General features: G+C 37.8%; 1 long non-coding RNA gene across 1 annotated transcript; it reads left to right on the top strand.

The window, feature by feature from the left end:
* The first annotated feature begins 2775 nt into the window (after positions 1–2775).
* LOC149402735 (uncharacterized) lies at positions 2776–3657 on the top strand. Its single transcript, XR_016295981.1, has 3 exons — positions 2776–2910; positions 3199–3259; positions 3485–3657. It is a non-coding gene; the product is annotated as an uncharacterized LOC149402735 (long non-coding RNA).
* Positions 3658–11794: the final 8137 nt, after the last annotated feature.

Raw genomic sequence — 11794 nt, forward strand, 5'->3', positions numbered from 1 at the left:
CACACAGAAGTAATGCATATTTGTCGGCTCTTGAACTTTATGTCTTGTTCTCCCTCGAGCTTTAAATACACCATTCATATCGGGAACATCAATACCGTGTTTCTCACAAAAAGAAGCAACTTGACCATAGAATGCTTGTCATCCCTCATCTCATACTACTTGTAATCTTCACTTGCATATTTTCTTCAAAGTCATAGCATTCACGATATCTTGATCCCTTCTTTGTAAAGACTTCGAGAACTCGCTTGCGATTCCCAATATGGCTTTCATCATATGTAGAGCAAAAATGAACTCAAAATATTGTATCATACCCAACAAATTATTCACTTCAAATTTTTGCTCAGAACTCGGCCCTTCATCTACAATTATTTCAAGAAGATCAATTGTAGATGAAAACATAATTAACAAGCTAGTCAATGAATCATAATGTAAGCTTCACCTTGTATCCAAAAACAGTTTAACCATAGTTTTTTATTTAAGCCTCGTCCACTAAGAATATCTCCATTGTCAGCCTCGACGATCTTGGTTGCCTGTAGTTGATGAAACATATCACAACGTTTAGCGGAAGCTCCAATAACATTGAAGACACTAGCAATAGCAAGGAATAGGCTTGCAACTTGAATATAATTTATAGCTACCGCTCAAGAGCAAGTTGGAGTTGGTGAGCAAAATAGTATACATAAAAAGCATATGGATTCTCCATCAAAATAAGTGATATCAAACCATTAAACTCTCCTTGCATATTACTAGCTCCATCATAACCTTGTCGATGTAATCTTAAAATTTTCATACCATGTCTAGAAAAGAAGTGATCAATTGCATCTTTAAGTGAAAGAGATCGTGTACTAGTAACATGTTTAGTACCCAAAAATCGCACGACTAACACCGTAGCCATTTTCTCTTTCATCGAAATATCACGAGATTCATCAACTAAAAGAGAAAGATTGAATCACCCATATATTTCTTGATGATCATAATTGTTTCATCGACTATGGCCTTTACCATTTCCTACTTGTGATTTTTAGGAGCATTCTTCAAAGCAACAGAATCTGTTTCATCATTATGCTCAGCTAGAAACTTTAAAAGCTCGAGAAAATTACTTTGATTTCTTGAGTTTTCTGTTTCATCATCACCACGAAAGGCAATCCCTTGTCGTAATAGAAACCGAGCACAATCAATCGATGCATTCAATCGCACTCTATGTGCTCTTATAGCTTGATCAATTTGCTTCATCAAAGCATGCTCGATATGTTGTTTTTTTATTTCTTAGTGCCTCGAACTTACTCCAAGATTGGTTATGAGTACTGTTTTGGCCTCCAACATGACCGTCAAGTTTCTCTTTTTTTTCCAATTTGTAAACCCTTCACCAACAAAATAATCCCTGCCCTTTTGATCACACATGTTTGATTTGAATAAATAACAACAAATACGCAGCATCTTTTGTCTTGCTATATTCCTGCCAATTAGAATATTGAAGATACCATTCGTGATTGAAACGCCGTCGCTTCTCTCCATAATTTTTTAATGGAAAACAAACAAGACATGGTTGACAAGGAGCTTTTAGTATGTATGCTCTCCGTACATCATATCGAATATTAGGATGGTAATCCGAAATAGGAATTCTTTTCTTGGGATCCACATCGAGGTTTGTTGGATCAAATCCACATTTTCTCAATTTAGCTCCATCGTCATTTTTTCCCGAAGGAATTGGTGAGTTTAATGATCTTTTCAAAAACTTCAACATACTTATTTCACAAATAATTAAAAATATATATATAATTTAGAGCCAAATAGATAGTTTGTCAAATATCATATTAGTCACTAAATAAGTTTTCTTAAATTGACAAACTAATTTTCTATGCAACATGGATTTTGTGTCTTGCTAAATGGTAATAGTAGAAAATTAATGAAGATCGAATCTTGTGTTTTTTTTTTCTTTTTGTAAAGATGACATCAAAGTTGAACATATCACTCAGAAAGTGGAACAATGGAACAATATCTCCATTGTAAATACAAGATACACAACATACTTAAACACATATGTTAAAGTTAAACATAAAACTTACTTTCAACTGAGAAAATAGAAGAAAATTTGTAGCCATTGCTTTGTTTTAGCTGTTTGCAAAAACTAATATTATGAAGGGGAAAAAAATTGTGATAATGAAGTCTTGAAGAAGACAAATCATTGCATAAGTGAAATAATCGTGTACAGCCAAAGAATACTCAACAATAATCATGTACAACCAAACAGCCAAACAATACTCAACAACAGTGCCGGCCCCGGGCTAAGGCGGGCTAGGCCCAGGCATAGGACCCTGAATTTGGAAGGGCCCCAAAAAAATTATGTATTTAATCGAGCCTCTCCTCCTCCGCGACGGCAAACGAACGAGTCTCTCACTCCGTGCGGCGCGACCCAAACGACCCTCTAACTCCGCCTCCGCGCGACCCAAACTCACGCCGAACGCGCCATCTCCGTGCGACCCGAACGAATGCGCCATCTCCTCCGGCTCTGTGCGACCCAAACAAACGCGCCATCTCCTCCGCCTCCGCGCGACCCAAACAAGCCTCTCCTCAGCGCCATCTCCTCCGCGCGCGCGTCAAGTGAAGTGAGCACCGCACTCCGCAGCACCGAGCGTCCGAGTCCGACCGGCGACCGAGCCCTACTAAATCAATTTGAGGAAAATTAGGGATTTGAAATATTGAGAATGGATTTGGAAATTAGGGATTTCAGGATTTGAAAATTAGGATTTCAGGATTTGAATTTAGGTGGTGAGACTCTGGTGAGTACTCTCCATCAGGAAGTGACCCTAAGGTAAATACTGGCAGAAGGTTGCTGATGAACGCCGGAAAAAACCACATTCAATTATCCTCGCAGACAAGAATGCACCAAATGAAGAAGTATGGAGACAGGTAAATTGTCTCGGTATATCCTTAAGGATGAAATATGTTTGTATTAGTGGAATGGAAATCATAATGGACATCAGCCTGCTAACTGAATAATTTATGATATGTGAGGATGAAAGATATTGAGTATGAAAAATATAAAATCGCCATATTTTGAGAATTGGAGTAGCTAATACAATTTGAGGCATTAATTTTGATGCACTTTTGATATCTTTTTCTTCCGAACAATAAGGTATATAATGTACTAATCAAACTTTTTCTTGATGGTCTCTTGCTACGTGCCCAAATTTACAGATTGAAGAAATGTGCCGTAGCACCAAGTCCTCTGCAGCTCCAGTTGCACCAGATGATCAAGGTTCTCTGCTTTTTTTTTAACCTTTTTTTTATTGTGTCGTTTGTGGTTCTCTTTGCAATGGAAGATTGTTAACAAAAGTTTGTTTTTTATGATACATGCCCTGGAAGGCTGTGTAATTAGTTTAATATTCTCCATGGGCCTGATTTGGGACCACTATCCCTATGGTTCTTTTGTTTCCGTGACTAAGTGTGCTTGCTCATAATTTTGTCCATTATGTTTTAATAGGAACTGATTCAAACCCGTTCTCTCTCGATGCATTGGCTGTTTTTATGTATCGCGTGCTTCAACGTGTCAACCATCCTGTATGTAGTCATTATATCAACTATGGGTCACTTTTGTGCCGTATCTCGAAAAAGGAAATTAATTATCATTATTTGAGTCACAAAATTCAAAATGAATTAATTCAATTGATGGAAAACGAGGTGAAACTCTCAATTGTTTCTACAATCATAGAAGCAAAAAAAATTTCGGTTATACTTGATTGTACGCCGGATGTTAGCAATAAAGAACAAATGTCTCTAGTAGTGAGGTGTGTGAATATTTCCAAAAATCCAATTGTGGTTGAAGAGTTTTTTATACTTGATTATACGAATTTGATTAGTATTTTTGCATCTAAAAGTGCTAGGCGTATTATGTTTTGATGAATAAAAAACTTGATTATAATTTTTTGTTTTATATTTAATTTTTTGGAAAAATTCCTTTTTTACCCCCTGGACTCATTCCCCGATTACATTTCACCCCCTGGACTCGGAAATGTTGCAGAATTAATCTCAGAACTTAGACACGTGTTACAACGTGGCACTTCCGTCATTATTTGGACGTTAAATTATAACGGTTTGATGATGTGGCATGATTTTAAAGGCTTTATTGGTGGAATTATGATTTTACCCCTGACTTAGTTGATTTGAAGTGAAAAAAAAGTAGAAAACTAAAATCGAAATGAAATAAGCTACTTAAATCGAAATCCCAAATCAAAACTCAATCCCATTCTGAGCTGAACCCTAGATCGCGAAAAAAAAAACATTCTTCCCGAAACAAAACCCTAATCCAAGCTTATTTCTCTGATGTTCGTCAATGGCGCCGTCTTCCATGAGTAATTTCTCTGACATAGTCGACGGTGGCCATTCCGATGACAAGCAGAGGCCGCGGTGTCGATGCAAGATTGCGTGTGTTCTGCGCACGGCGTGGAAAGGTGATTATCCTGGTCGGCGTTTTTATGGGTGTTCAAGATACAAGGTAATTCATATTTTTCTCGTCTTCGTTGTTGTTTTGGGTTACTGATTTTGTGGCCTTATTTTGTTAGCAGAGTCCCGACGATAGAGGTTGTGGTATATTGATTTGGGTTGATCCTGAGATGTGTAAAAGGTCAGTTCAAATAATTCCTGGGTTACTTAAAAGGATTACCAATCTTGAAGCTGCTTTGAAACAAGTTGAAGTGTCAAAGAATGATGTTTATGGAGGTGACGAAGACGAGCTGAATAGACTGAGGGAGAAGATAACTACAGAAGCGCAAAAGATCAAGTTTTATATGGTTGTCGTCATGCTTGCTCTTGTTTATGTCATCTGTTTCAAATAAGTATATGTTATGAATTAATTGTGGTTGTTTATTAAGTCTGTGAATATTCTAAGTCTGTTAAGTGAGACTGATGTAATTGTCAAATTATGTTGTAATGTATTGGGGATTATGATAATTGAAGTTTGGTCTAAACTTTGTAATTGATATTTTGTAATGGAATGTGGTATTTTCTAGCTCGGTCTAATACATTGCCAATAAAAAGACATAAATTTGATACATTGTCAACACAAAAAGAACTAGGTTTGATACACATAATTCATACACATAATTCATACACGTAATTCATTGTTTTTTCATTGAGTTTTGTGAACCCGTCACCCAAAAAAAGTACTGAGTTTTGTGAACTTGTCACCCAAAAAAAGTGCTTGAGTTTTTTCACCCAAAGCCAGTACATCATCCAAAAAAAAGATTTAATTGTCTTTACATCCAGTCTCCAAATAAAGTTCTTGGTAGAAGGCCGAAACGCCTGGGTGGGCCCCGGTTCATTCGAGGACTCCGCTGCAATACGAAAGGTTATGAGTAATGACAACATACAAATAACAAAATTGGGTTAAAGAGTGGTTGAGTTTACCCTTAACGGTGCTTGTTGTGCCGGTTGTTGAGTTGATTGGCTCGTACTAGCTGCTTGTTGTGTGGGTTGTTGAGTTGATTGGCTTGATCCACCACCATGCCCACGTCCCCTTCCACGGCCACGTAGGTGTGCATCCCTGGCTTGACGTTGTTCTTGTCTCTGCAATATCAAGAAATGTAACCAAATTTATAGACATTTATAATCTGCCAACAGAGTTACCAACATGTGTACAATCTTACCAAAATTTCTTGTTGTCTTCTAAAACATGTAGTGAGGTTGTGGCCATACTTTCCACAACCAGAACATTTGACTGTGACATGTTTCCTGGTCATTCTAGTCCCACGTGGTGGCACAAACTCATCGTGCTCGAGTCGTCTTAGTTTTTTTTGCCTTCCTGGTCCTACTCTGTTGGGAGGCATTCGCATAGGTGTCTTTCCTGTCTCGGGCCACTGCTCCAAGGGATTAATTGCACAGATTTTGTGCTTGTAGATATTCATGTATGTTGACTTCTTGTAGCATTCACTAATGTAGTTCTCTGGTTGCTCGTCCCTTTGCCAAATGCACTGAATTGCATGAGCACAAGGAATACCTGACAAATTTATGGATTAGTAACATGAATAATATTAGTGCAATGAATAGTTCAATGTCGTGACAATTACCTGACAACTGAAAGCGACCACAAGAGCATGTCTTCAATGCCAAGTCAATTCTATACATGCGACCATGCAGATTTGTAACTTGATACAATGAATCCCCACACCATTCAGCAATGTTTTCAGAACTCAAGGTCTTGTTCTTCTCTATGACTTTGAAGATTCTAGGTCCTATGTCCCGATGCACTTCTCCACAGCGAGGCGTTGTTTGGTCATCCTCTTCATTGAGTACATCCTAATCCTCTCTAGCATAGACAATATGGGTCTCTGTCGAGCTAGTAAAATAGCCATGTTACCATTGAAACACTCACAAAGGTTGTTAAGGAGTATATCACATCTTATGGTAGTTCTGAAGTTGGCTCTTGCCCAATGCACTGGATTCTTCTCACACAACCAGTTGTAGGCTTCCTCATCCACATCCTTGATTAAGTTCATCTCTTGGTGAAACTTCTCCACAGAATACTGCTTGATTGGGGCCATGACCTTGTGTTTCAAGAACTGTCCCTTAAACACCTAACCAACATAAGTCAAACAAACAAGAAACTCTTAACTTCTTATGCGAGCTACTGAAATCATATTTGAAAATTGAAAGTGTTAGAAGTTACTTTACCCGAGTGAAATTGCTTTGCAAGTGACGAGCACAATGCTTATGCTCAGCTTGCACAGAACCCTCCTCCCATATGCCATTGAGTGCCTCTGTCAAACCCTTTTGTTTGTCTGTTATGAAAGTCCAATGGTATCCATTGTAGATGTTGATGTCATCTCTCAAATAATTTAGAAACCATGCCCAAGAGTCTTTACACTCTGACTCCACAACAGCAAAGGCCACAGGGAACATGCCATTGTTAGGATCAATTCCTATGGCCGTGAGAAGTTGCCCACTATGTTGTCCCTTGATGTGGCAACCATCCAACCCAATAACTGGCCTACAGCCAGCTTTGAACCCTGCCTTACAACCACCATAGCAAATGTAAAGTCTCTTAAACACTGGATTACCTTCTTCATCTGCCTCTGTTAAGAACTCGATTGTTGTTCCTGGATTGGTCTTCTTCAACTCGGCCTCATAGTCCCACAACCTTGCATATTGTTGAGCATAAGAGCCTTCAATGATTTCCAAAGCTTTTTCTTAGTCCTCCAAGCCTCAGTCCTCGAACACTCAAGTACCAGGTCCTTCTGGATTTTATTCATGAACTTGATAGATGACCAGCTCTCATTGTCCTTGAACTCCTCCAAGTACTTCTTGGACATCCACGAAGCAGTACAAAATCTGTTCTTGTTTGTTCGAGCACATGTATGTTCTGGTACATAGGTCCTGATCTGGAATGATGTGGTATCTTTCATTCCAGACGCATAGCACACCGACTTGCATGACTCCTTCTTGCAAACTGCTCGAACTCAGTTTAGATCATTCACTTTGAACTTCAGCTCTTTGCCTGCCTTGATAGAATACTCCCTTACGGCATTTTTGAAGACTGCCCCACTTGAAAATACCATGCCCAACTTAAACTTGGGGTCTGCCATGTCAGTGTCTTCACGGAATTCTTGAAACCTGGGGAGAATTTTCCTGGACAATTTAGTAGGCTTAGGCTCAGGCTCAGGCTCAGGCTCATCTTCAGTAGACGACTCATCTTTCAGCACAATGTTTTCCTCCTCGTTATAGTCATTGTCTTCGTCAGAACCGGCTTCATCATCAGTAAGAGCTACGTTTTCTTTGCCCTTTAATCCTAGACCACGGTCCACGGCAACGCCATTGACTTCAACTTCGTCTTCACTGTTCTCAAACCCACTGTCTTGCTCAAGGTCATCAAGATGGTCTTGACACCCCTCAAACTCTTGATTACGGCCCAAGTCATGTGCTTGACTCTGGCCCAACTCCACTTCAGTCTGGCCCAAGTCATCAACTTGACTCTGGCCCAACTCCACTTCAGTCTGGCCCAAGTCATCAGCTTGACTCTGGCCCAACTCCACTTCAGTCTGGCCCAAGTCATTTTCTTGACTCTGGCCCAACTCATGTTGTTCACTCCCAACTTGACTCTGGCCCAAATCCACTTCAGTCAATTCTGGTTCAGGGTAAGTCAGGTCTTCAATAAGAACTTCAACGTCATGCTCAGGGTCTTCAACTTGACTCGGTGCCTCATCCACGACTTGACTCTGTCCAGGCTCTCCCTCTTCAACTTCTTCAGGCTCTTCCACTTCAAAGTCTTGAACTTCTTCTTCTTCTTCAACTCCAGGCACTGGGGGTAATAGTACATGCTCTTGTACAACAGATGCATCTTGTACGGGGTGATCAAGATACAAATTCAGTTCTTCAGACTCCTCATACAGCTTTGACACTGCTATAAACAGGCTCAGATCACAGTCCAGGAAAAATAACTCCCCATAAGGTTCCAGATAGTACACGGGAATCGCTAAGTATCCAAGACTTTTCTCTACAATCTTGTCTAGCTGCAACAACGACAGTCTGTCCACGTCTACGTGGTCTACGTAGTCAATCCGACCACCAACATAGGTCAAACGCTCATTCACCACTTCCACTCTACCCCCGTGGTGAACTTTGAACGTGAACATACCAGACCCTTTAACTGAAACAATAATCAACCAATTTTTAATTAAAATCAACCAATTTTTAATTAAAATCAACCAAAGCAGTATTAAAATACAACTACTAAACAAATTCAAAAGAACAAAAAACCAATAACAGACTACCACCCACCACTGGTCCCCTCATTAAAGATTCTAACGCTCAAAACTAAAGAAACAACAAAACAACGGTGGTCCCTACTCAGATTATTTACGAAATCGAAACATAACTCCAACCAAAAACCAGACAATGTTGTCCCTGCACTTTTCAAACCCTAAAAACATATATAAAAACGGTTTCTCACCATATACTGGTCTATTATTGACCGACGCACTCTCTGATGAACTTCTCTCTCGACCAGCTCTTCTTTTCGTCGGAGACTTGGGTTTCTTTCTCCGACCCTGTGATTTCTTCTTCGAGTACGCCATCGGAGACTTCGCTGGCTGGGTTTTTTTCTTTTTCTGTGCCGGATACTTCATTCTGAAACCTCTTCCACTGCTGCTAGGGTTCGATTTCGCCGGAGATTTGGATGTCGAAGGTTTCACCATTTTTCGCGAGACAAGAACAAACCCTAGATTTGTGTACACGGGATTTGTTCTTTCATTTTTAAAAAAATTATTTATATTTTTGAAACAATTGTAATATTTAATACTAATTAATATATCTAATATTATTTAAACAATAAAAGTATTCAGTATATGCAAAAGTACACTTATACCCTTTCAGACCAGCTCACGTGTTAAACACGTGACCACTTAACGTCCAAATACTGACGGAAGTGCCACGTTGTAACACGTGTCTAAGTTCTGAGATTAATTCTGCAACATTTCCGAGTCCAGATGGTGAAATGTAATCGGGGAATGAGTCCAGGGGGTAAAAAATGAATTTTTCCATAATTTTTTATTATTTTCAAAAGGCCCCAAAAATTTTATTCGCCTAGGGCCCCGGATGAGTTCGGGTACAACCAAGACTATGGATGTTCATTTATGTAGTCAATTAATATGTCAAGCCCATCAAATTTATCTTTATACAAAGTCTAGCTTACTTTTTTAAAAAAAATATTCCGGGGGGTCATTGGCCCATCTTGACCGCAAAGGGGGTCCGTCACTGCTTCCGATGAACGATTTATCTTCAAAATTGAAGTTTCGGTACGATAACGATAAAAATAATGTTAAAGCGAGCTTTTATTTTCACCCTTGAGTACTATTTATCGAAAGAAGATGACACTAAAAATAATTTCCTTTATAATCCTATTCAAAAAGTACACCGTCTCAGATTATCATCAATGACAGACCATTTAGCAGCTATATTTACCTCGCTTTATCAATCGTCTAAAAGAGCCATAGATCTAAGTTGGACTTGGATATGAACATCGTTTCGCATGTGTTGCAATTTGCAGTGTACGCCTAAAGATTTTATGATCCTTTGATATTAAGCTTTTATTTCCTTATCATCCTTTTTCATTGGAAATAAAAATCATTAAATGAACACTGGCAAGGGTCACAGTTCATAGTTTGGCAACACTGCAGCTTTTTTGAAATTATATAACTTTTCTACGACCACATGCACAAAAAGAAACAACGTAATTCAGTCTACGAAAAGTGCTTTTTACATATTTATGTTTACGATCGTACGGTAAAATTCAATACTGCTGCATCCTTTAACAATTTATCAGCAATTTTAAATAGTATAATGGAAAATATCAAGAGTATTTTTAATGTTTAATAATATTTATTTTTATAATTTCTATATCAGATATCTATAAATAACATATATTTTCTCTAAAAATAGGTTATATTTTGAATACCATCATTTTCGTTTATTTTTAAAAATAATTAAACTCCCCAAAATATTTTTAATAAAATAAATATTTATTTACTATTTTATTAAAAAGTCTTTATATAAAATAAAAAATAAAGAGTTATTTCATAAAGGAATTTTGGAGAATTCAATTTTTATTGAAGATGTATGATATTTTTGAAAATTGAGCGGATAAATCACGTATTTCTATTAAACACGGGAGATAATGTTGATACTTTCTCTATACTATGACTTATTCATATTAATGACCTAGTATATAAATCTCCTTATTTTATGGTACATTTTTTTAGTTGGACTCGTCTCTAGAAATTAGTAGATATAATCAAATTATTATTAAATTAGTTATCAGCTTGCCAAAAATAATCCAAAGTGCATGAAATTACGGGCAAAAAATTGAAAAATTTAAAGCCATGTACTAAAACATTAGCGAAATTCTATTTAGTCGAAGAAAAGATATCGCACACAATGTAAAGTTAATTTACACATATATGCACCAATTTGTTCAGATGCAATAGATGAAAAATATAAATCAGTGTGTAAAAGTAAATGACACAAAAAATGGTAACCCAGTTCAATGCAACATCACTTACTCTAGATGACAGTTTTTCCCAGTAGAAAGAAAATTCACTATATGAAAAGCAGTCAATAGTACACGATGTCTTATATGAACTATCCCCACTGCAAAGCCATATTACTACCTGTGAATTTCAACTCTAGCTCCGTCTAAATTTGAACTCCCCTCACTTTCACTCTCAAACACTTCCCAAGTGTTTGGCAATCTTCAATGTCAACGATGGTGAATGTTCAATCACGAAACACAAAAACACAAAAACCCAATAACCACAAAATCAGTTTCCGATTCCGCCGATCTCGAACGTCTAAGAACCCTAATTATGTGAATGAATGCGTCAAAGACCATTAAGGCAGAAGCTTTCTTCTATAGTAGTCAACACCTCTAGAAGTCGATGTAGGGTTTCCTTACTTGGCTATTTTTAGGCAAGCACGTCCCAAGTCAGTACTCATTAAACAAAGTCTCTGTAAAAAAAAAATGAAATTCCACAACAGAGACTAGTAATCAAAAGTAAAAATAAATGACAAATTAACTACTTCTCCCTCAAAAACAGACTAAATGAAAAGATAGACAACCTTATAGGGAGGCACAAGTCTGAAAAACACACAAAAGAGTACTCAACAAGCAAGCAAAATCTACACAAGCAGCAACATCAAATATCCAAAACAAGAAGAAATCCATAACAAAAGCAAACCAAACGAAGAACAAATATCCTTAAAGGAGTACGAACTAGAAGCAAATCAAATACAATGTTCAGAGAGA

The sequence above is a fragment of the Urtica dioica genome, chromosome 3 (assembly GCF_054948205.1).
Source record: "Urtica dioica subsp. dioica isolate 48M chromosome 3, U.dioica_male_clone48M_v1_H2, whole genome shotgun sequence".
NCBI lineage: Eukaryota > Viridiplantae > Streptophyta > Magnoliopsida > Rosales > Urticaceae > Urtica > Urtica dioica.